This window comes from Littorina saxatilis, linkage group LG10 (genome assembly GCF_037325665.1).
Source record: "Littorina saxatilis isolate snail1 linkage group LG10, US_GU_Lsax_2.0, whole genome shotgun sequence".
Taxonomy (NCBI): Eukaryota; Metazoa; Mollusca; class Gastropoda; order Littorinimorpha; family Littorinidae; genus Littorina; species Littorina saxatilis.
In genome coordinates, this window is record NC_090254.1 from 44,970,597 (window position 1) to 44,979,959 (window position 9,363).

Here is a 9,363-nt window from a genome sequence, read left to right on the forward strand (position 1 = left end):
AGTCCATGAAACATAGTTTCGAGAAAATCGACATTTTCTGTTTGCATCACTGTTTTGGAATGAAAAGCTTTAAATGATTTTTTGTTTGCTGATAACATGTAGGGCGTTATTGTGCGTTTCTGCTATGAATATTAACACCCTCATTTGATTCATCACTTAGAAATAATGATTTTTGTGGACGTACTGCCTTTTGCCGAATTAATTCCCTAAACTCATTCACTCAACAATAATGGTAAAAGGCAGTAAGAGGACATACTGCTTTCTGCCAAATTATATCCCGACTTAAATCTTATTTTAAAAAAATGGCAAAAAGCAGCATTGGACTTACTGCTTTCTGCCATATTATATCCTGGTCGATATATCTGGCTGAGAAAAGGGCATAGAGCAGCAAGTGGACTTACTGCTTTCTGCTAATTTATTATCTCCGAAAATTGAAAGTAAAAGAAAATACACGCAACACTGCTTTTGGAACTTTTTTTCAAATGTGACTTTACGTCCAGTGATTTCGTGAATTTCTGAATGCACAAACAACTTCCTTGGTGAATTTGTATTTTCTTTTGTGATTAACTGAGACAAATGTTCCCGTTTTCTTAAATTTCAACACATGCTCAAGTTAGTCTTTGTCTTGGATCCTCGTTTTGCTTATCATTCTGTGGTCGCTAACTCATGATTAACTTTATTGTTAATCCGTTCTTGTGTCATTGATATCGTTTAAAAAGACCATTATTTTTGATACAAGTCTTAATACTCTCTTTTGATATTCACAAGACAAATATTGACTTGAATGCAAGTCTTTTAACATTAAAATAAAAATCTAAGAAAACGTTTACACACATACACGCTTTTTTTCTTGTTGCTTGTCTGTAACACACACACACACACACACACACACACACACTCTCTCCACACACACACACACACACACACACACACACACACACACACACACACACACTTTTTCTTTCCTTGTCACTGTCTTTCTCGCTTTCGTTTGCTAATAAGAATACGAATCCAGGATCTGACAATAAGACGTTTTATTTATTGAGTTTGACTAACGATTTCCAAAGGACACAAAATCAAAGCAACAGCATGACAAAAATAACTAGTGTGTCAAGCCGCCATTATACCAGAATTAACAATAGATAATCGTGCAGTCTTGATTTCCAAAGGACACAAAATTAAAGCAACAGCATGACAAAAATAACTAGTGTGTCAAGCCGCCATTATACCAGAATTAACAATAGATAATCGTGCAGTCTTGATTTCCAAAGGACACAAAATTAAAGCAACAGCATGACAAAAATAACTAGTGTGTCAAGCCGCAATTATACCAGAATTAACAATAGATAATCGTGCAGTCTTGATTTCCAAAGGACACAAAATTAAAGCAACAGCGTGACAAAAAGAAATGGTTTGACAAACCGCCATTATACCAGAGTTAACAATATTATCGTGCAGTGTTGACTTTCAGCTGAAGTGTTCCACTTTTAAACAACATTTGTTTAATTAGTCTTGAAAACTGTGTGATGAACTATATAACCATTTGTAGTTGTACACCTGCGCGCTACATTTGCCAGTAGAATGACATAGTAATTCACACACTGTCCACAAACCTCACCACTGATGCAACCAAAACGTTAGTGTGTTCTTTAGTCCTCTCAAAGATAGATTATTGCAATTCTCTTCTGGCCGGTCTCCCTAAGTACCTTTTAGATAGACTTCAAAGGATCCAAAATAACGCTGCCCGCCTGGTCTTCAAATCTTCCAAGTATGAACACGCCACACCCCTTCTTCACTCTCTACACTGGCTGCCTATCACTAAAAGGATCGAATACAAACTCTCCTCTCTTTCTTTTGCCGTCGTTTCTGGTTCTGCCCCAGAATACTTCTCAGAACTCCTCAATCTCTACACCCCCTCTCGTCAGCTTCGCTCCGCCGCCGACACTCGACTCTTCCGACTCCCCACAGTGCAAACAAAGACATGTGGCGAGAGGTCCTTCGCCTATCAAGCCCCTGTGACCTGGAATAGATTACCTCTGCCTCTCAGACACACAGATTCTCTCACTACATTCAAGACAAATCTCAAAACACACCTCTTTCAGCGCAAGTGATTTTCCCTCCAGCATCTCCCCACCCACCCCATCCCGCCCCACCTCACCCCCTACCTAGTGCCTAAAATAACGTGTATATATATTTTCTGCGCTTTGTGTCAGCACTGTTTGTGTGTGTGTAAATAGTATTGTTGACACGTTTTTATACAGTAGCCTTATGTGGTTCTTGTGCCTAGGCTGTGTATTGGATTGTCATTGTATGCCTGCATCATTAGTTGTCAGTAATTATTACATGTGCTGATTGTTCTCTTTGCCTGCGCGCGTATAGTATGTTGGTTATGATTGGTCATAGTATGTTTGTTTATGTTTGGTCGTTATCTTTGCCTGTGCGTGTATTGTATGTTTGGTCGTTTTCTTTGCCTGTGCATGTATAGTTTGTTGGTTATATTTGGTCGGTTTCTTTGCCTGTGCGTGTATAGTATGCTTGGTCGATGTATGTATTGTAAAGCGCTAAGAGTAGACATTTTTCTAGAATAGCGCTATAAAAGTTTGCATTATTATTATTATAAACATTGTAGTTGAGTGTTCAATTAGCAAAACCACAAACCTGCAAACTGTGATGTAGTATATTCATTTATGACCCCATCTACCCCAGTTACAGTCTACATCCCTTCTAAAACTATTCACTTACATTCTGCCATCCGACTGATGACAATTATCAACTACACATGAGCCTGTTTGGATAACTTACAAACAACATACAATCCCCCCCACCCCCTCCCCCTCCTCGTCCCCACGTTCTGCATCTCTGCGCTCAGCATCTGTTATTGTCAAACTGAAAGTTGTCAGTATTAGCCTACTCCTCTTCCTCTTCTTTGGCCCATAACCGTCGTATGTTGCTGGCATTTTCATTTGGGCAAGGTCCATTGTGGCCTCTTCTCTTGCAAGCCGAGGTGGTTGTATCTCGCAGTTGCAACCTGCCAGCAACGCTTACACATCTGTCAAATAAAAAAGGCAGCAAAAGTGAGACATTTTATTGACAAATCTCCTCCCCACCCTCCTTCAAATCATCCTTTTCCTCTCCCGCGCACATCACCTCCCCCCTCCGGGCTACTATAATGACAAACAGGGGCGGACGAGGGGGGGGGGGGGGGGCACAGGGTGCACGTGCCCCCCCCCCCCCGAAAAAAAAATTAAAAAATTTGGAAAGCTGATTCTATGACCATTTCTAAGTTCAAATGGCACCAGATGGCACCATTTTGCTTCTTTGGACCAAAAACATTTCCGGGGGGACATGCCCCCGGAACCCCCTAGCAAATTCGGGCGCTTCGCGCCCATCACATTCACTTTCGATTCAAAGTGTACACCCCCTTACAAAGCAACTGATCCGCCCCTGACAAACGATTACTGCTGCTGATGATGATGCTAACACTACTAGGCTGGGAAGCGTTTGGATGTGTGCGAAGTAATTGCTATAAAATTCATTTTAGGTGCAGTTGATTCATTTCAGTGTGCCTGCACACATCTAATCGAGTTGGCCGGGAAAAAACCATGCGATGAGTTCGAAATATCGTACATTTTATTTTAGTTTTCGGAGCGACAGTTTTTCACAAGCTACCCAAGGAAACTATTCAATAACATCACACGATAGCTTAATCAGCATGGCGTAAGCAGTTTATTGGTCTCATCTATGTATAGATATATTTGTTTGTTTCCCAGGGGCGCATTTCACTGCTCGCATTATAATGATTATTAGGCGATTGCAGATTCAGTCTTTGTCTCTGTGCCTTGTGAAATTATGTCCATTGAGAACAACGTGGATCGTGCATGTGACTGTTAGGTAATAAGTTTTTTTTCATGTTCAGCTTCACCTACTTACGTTGCGTTTATTTATTAATCTGTGCATTTGTTAGTGGATATGTACATGTATTTCTTTCAAGGTTACCTAACATTATATCAGTGCAATAGGACAAGCAATCATTCAGCTCAGTAGGCCAAACACTGTTATTGCACCATTGCAGTTTGCACTTGGCGTGCAAATGCACCGATCATTCGGTTCACGGTTTCTGATCGATACCCTCAGCCACCTTGGCTGTAGCTGTTCTTACACAGAGGTACAGAAATTTGAACTGAATGCTGCGCAATCATATGGCATTGATCTCCCACCTACTACTGTCTATGCCTGCCTGTGCAGAAATCCCCGACGCAATGCAGTCTGTCACAGACGTTGCATTCCATTCTAGCGAGCAACAAACGCAGCACAAAGAGTTGAGCGTGGCAAGGCAGAAGCGAGATCACACAGACATTCAGCTGATCTTGAGATATCTGCTTGATAGGAGGAACCCTTTCACTGTGGATACAGCCCTCCGATCCATTTCAAGCGGAAAAGAAGCTGAAACTACTGTGAATGCAGAACAAGCAAAAGGCGTAGGAAACAAGATTCTGAGCAGCATGATCGGAAATAATGTTGTGGATTTCACCTTTAAAAAGAAGGATCAAGCTGTAACCATGGCTCTGAAAGCCAAGTCGTCCAATCTGCACGATGATCTAGTACATGTTGACTCCATGCTGTTGTTCCAGAGACTAGTGACAACTGTGAAGAACACCAACGGATGTCTTGAGGACGCCTTTGCCTTTGAGATGTGCAGTGTCCCAGCATCGCTGTTTGATTCGGGTGGTCTGCCAAGACAAGGTACCAAGGCTGCACTGGCAACTTACATCTGGACTTCAACAAAGCAGGTAAATGGTGTTATTCCTGATGATGTAACATATGTCATCGATGGTGGCTTGCTGTTGCACCTTCTGCCCTGGTGCCGTGGTTCAACATACAACCAGCTTACTCAGAGTTACGCAGACTTTCTCATTCGTCATTTTGGCAAAGGAACTGTTGTTTTTGATGGATACAGCTGCGGACCTACCAACAAAGATGCAGCCCATTTGCGAAGAACAAGCAGAGCCAATACAGCATGTGCCATCACTTTTGAGGGTGACATGGTCCTGTGCGAACCAAAGGAGCGCTTCCTGACGAATCCAAACAACAAACAGCGGTTCATCAACCTCCTTAGTTCCCGTTTTTCACAGCACGGCTTTGACACTGTCCATACAACTGCTGATGCTGATAGGCTCGTCGTAAAGACTTCGCTGGAATTGGCAAGGAAGGGAAACGTGATTCTGGTTGGCGAGGACACCGATCTGTTCATCCTTCTGTTGTACCATCTTACGCCAGATCACTGCCCCGTCTTCTTCACATCAGTGAGATCATCGACAGCAAAATCAGCTGCAAAAGTGTGGGACATCAGAAAAGTCCAGACTGTTCTTGGATCTCAAGTTTGTGAGAACATCCTGTTTGCGCACGCCTTTGGTGGATGCGATACAATTAGCAGTCCATTCGGGATTGGAAAACCAATGTGTTTAACGAAATTGACCCAGTCAACAGTGTTCGTGCAGCAGGCCCATGTCTTCAGCGCCAGTCCTTGCAGAGACACTTGTGACAGGGGAGGCTACCGCTCCTTTCACAGCAGACTCTGCACCCGAGTTGTTGGCCTTTAAAAGTCAACACCGGTGTATTGTAGAATTCTGTTTGTGATGGGGTCTGGTGGTTTCCGATTGTCTGTATGTTCATGGAAACCTTCGGGTTTGCATAACATTTTTTATAAGGCTAAGAAATTAGCCCTAACATTTTCAATCCTGTTTGATTGCACTTCGCCTCCCGAGGTGATCGTAGTGTTTCGGCACTCGGTTACATCTGGTGCTTGCGAGCAGGGATGGGACTCGGCATGATATGTTCAGGTAATGGCATAATATGACCACTGAACATTTTCGTGCTGTTCCCATTCTGCGAACTTGGGATGGACAGTGGTCCCCCGGTTCGGAACTTCGGGACGAAGTTCATTCAAACGGGGGCGATTGTGACAGGGGAGGCTTCTGCTCCTTTCACAGCAGACTCTGCACCCGAGTTGTTGGCCTTTAAAAGTCAACACCGGTGTATTGTAGAATTCTGTTTGTGATGGGGTCTGGTGGTTTCCGATTGTCTGTATGTTCATGGAAACCTTCGGGTTTGCATAACAGTTTTTATAGGGCTAAGAAATTAGCTCTAACATTTTCAATCCTGTTTGATTGCACTTCGCCTCCCGAGGTGATCGTAGTGTTTCGGCACTCGGTTACACACTGATGAGCTGATAGGAGCAGGAGAAAGGGCCTTTGTAGAACTCTATGGGGGGAAGGAAAGAGACACTTTGAACTTCCTCCGCTACATCTAGTACATGCAGAAAGTCTCTACATGTACCTCATCGTTTCAGCCCTGCAAACTCCCACCTACATCAGCAGCAGCTAAATTCCATTCCATGAGAACATACTTCCAGGTGCAAGAATGGATGCACTTGCATCAAGAACAGTTCCTCCTGGATCCGATGGACTGGGGATGGGAGATTGTTCAAGGCGCCATGCTTCCTATTCTCATTGACATTGCTGCTGCTCCTGGTGATCTACTCGATGTCATCCGATGCAATTGCAAGACAGAGTGTCGAACAGCAAGATGTTCATGCCGAAAACACGGCCTCGTGTGCACGTCTGGCTGTGGAGAGTGCAGAGGGGAGAGCTGTGCCAACACTGTGACCGAGGTTGCCTGTGTAGGTACATCAGACGATGAAGACGGGCTTTAGCGTAAGTACGAGGTCATGTTGAATAGAGTGTGCGTGTGCATGTTCACATGTGTAATGCAACAGTAACGGGTAAAGGAGGGAGAATATCAGCACAGTAATTGTCAACTCACATACCTGTCAAACGCGACCCGGGAGACGCGCCCTGTGAAACCACACCGAATGCGCTAGATTTGAGCTTTGGCTACGTTATTTCGCGCTAAATAAATGCAATTGAACCTATTTATCAACTGAATGTGCTTTTCTTACATACTATATGAGTGACATATGGCACATCCCTTAAAATAAGACATGTTATAGACGTGAGAAGTGAGGGACGGAGCATATTCGGAATACCGTTATTGCGCAGTTGTCATCATTCTTTAAAAGCTTCAAAAATATAGTTCGCATGGGAAAACGTTGGCCAACTCGGTTTTACCTGATCAATGGATGCATGTAGAGTACAAAAAAGGTGAAATAAATTTTATAGCAATTTGTTCACACAGGAGGTGAAATCTGATGAAATCTGCCTAGCCTATACTGCAACGAAAATGATGTAAAGATGTTGCTCGTTTTAAAATATACCTCTTCAGCCCGAGAAAAGAAAGGAATGAAAAAATGTTGCACGCTATTTTTGGCTGTGTCAGTGAAACATACCTTGTTTTGGGCCCTTGAACATAAAGGGTCAGTGGTGGCGAGTATCCCTCAGTGTGCTGCAGCTGTCGTCGCTGCCTGTCCCACTTCGACTCACATTTCTGTCAAATACAATAGGACACAAGGAACTTAGTCGATAAATATCGACAGGGGGCGGACAAATGGTTTACATGTGAAATGTGTGTATATGGGTGTGGTTCTGAAACAAACAAACCATGTGAAACAAACAAACCATGTGAACCCCCCCCCCCCCCCCCCCCTCCCACCGCTCGCGGGCTGAACGACTGACGTCACATGTCGCTTCGGTCTTTTCCAGAAGAACACCGCGTGTTCACCACGCCTTTCCAACTTTGTGCTCCCATACAGTTTTGGTAGATACATGCTTGTGCAAGTATGTTATTAGTATTACCAATATGAATCTTATTTTCCTTTCGATGGTCAGTCAGTTTACTCACCTCTGTAACGGCAGTCACCTCTGCAATGCTGTCGAAGAATCTAACCGAAAGTAAACATTCTGGGAATCTACGCGCATCGGCCTTGACGCAAGTTCAATACTGAGCCAATGAGCGCGGCGCGAGAATCTTCCCGCACCGTAGACCAGATTAGTAGGTGCTTGATTTTGGTATTTTGATTTTACATAACATTAAACCTTTCTTGGGGTTCATGGTCATGGCAACAGCCATAATAATATATATCATGTATAATATTACATTTCAGCATATTTGAATTACATGTCATCATACCAAACTGTCATACATTTTTATTCCCACATCATTCTGATTGATCACAACCAAACCTACTATCAGTGGACACATCCAAATGTAAGCGCCTGTTTTTGACAACTTTTAATCGATCTAAAAATAGCAACTTGCTGGGTCTTTTGCCGCCAACAGACACTGTTTGGCCTGTAGGTAAAATGTACAATGTATTTTCTGATTTGTGCACAAAAGCTTTTTTTTTTTTTTTTTTAACATAACAATGTTTAATGTCACTGTATGTTTAAAAGACCATGGTCATATTTGTAAAAAAAAATGTTAAATTAGAAAATAAATAACATTTTGGTTCATGATTTTTCCTACACCTGTGCTGAAAATAAGAAATAAAAATGTCGGTATATAAGTCGCTCAAATACAATTAGGTATGAATGGCCCGGTTTGAGTTTGTTGCAGTTGACCCTGCATGCATGCACAATGCGACCTATCATGTTTTTGCGATTTTGCCGTCACTCCTCCCATAGGGTGACGTATTTCACAACTTCCTGTGTTACACAAACTCTGTGATGACCAAATTTGCCTTCACTCCTCCCATAGTGTGACGGATTTCACAACTTTCTACAGATGAACAATGTTGCCTTCACCCTTCCCATAGGGTGACGGATGTCACAACTTCCTGTGTACACAAACTGATGACGTATTTCACAACAAAATGGCGCTGCCCATGGTCAACCTCTAAACTATCCGTATAGAATGGGGGCGTCCTCGCCCCCATAATAAACTATCCGTATAGAATGGGGGCGTCCTCGCCCCCATAATAATACTTATTCCGATGGTTGGAAGCACAAAGAGACCGGAGAACAATCCTCCAGTATAATGTCATACTGTTCCAGATCTAACACGCTGTCAGTGCTCAAGACCACAAGTCACTCATTCTAGATCAAAACAACTATCTCTTTGTATTAGAAACATGCTAAATGCATCCATAAATATCATGATGAAAATAGCAGAAGTGAATAGTCAAGAAGTCACGGTGGAAGTAGCGAACAACAACAAAACTATAATAAATGGGCATTTGAACTGGGGCATTTTACTTGCTAGCTCCGTAATGCAAGTGCACATTGGAATACCCAAATCAGTCAGAAAATCAGTGTTGTTGTAAATTCCCATACACCTATTGAGAGAGAGTCATTTCAGACCGGAACGCAAAACTGCCAACAACAAAAATGAAACAAACAAACCCACTTACTGTTGCTTCGGATAGTTGAACACGTCGGCAGTAGCTCTCATCGCCATTTTCCCCAACAA

The 9,363-nt window shown here is 42.8% G+C and overlaps 1 long non-coding RNA gene across 1 annotated transcript; it reads right to left on the reverse strand.

Annotated features, from left to right (window-relative positions):
- Positions 1-2,412: 2,412 nt before the first annotated feature.
- On the reverse strand, positions 2,413-9,363 carry LOC138978926 (uncharacterized). The gene is made up of 3 exons (XR_011459849.1): positions 9,305-9,363; positions 7,346-7,443; positions 2,413-3,049 (listed from the first exon to the last, which is right to left on the reverse strand). It is a non-coding gene; the product is annotated as an uncharacterized lncRNA (long non-coding RNA).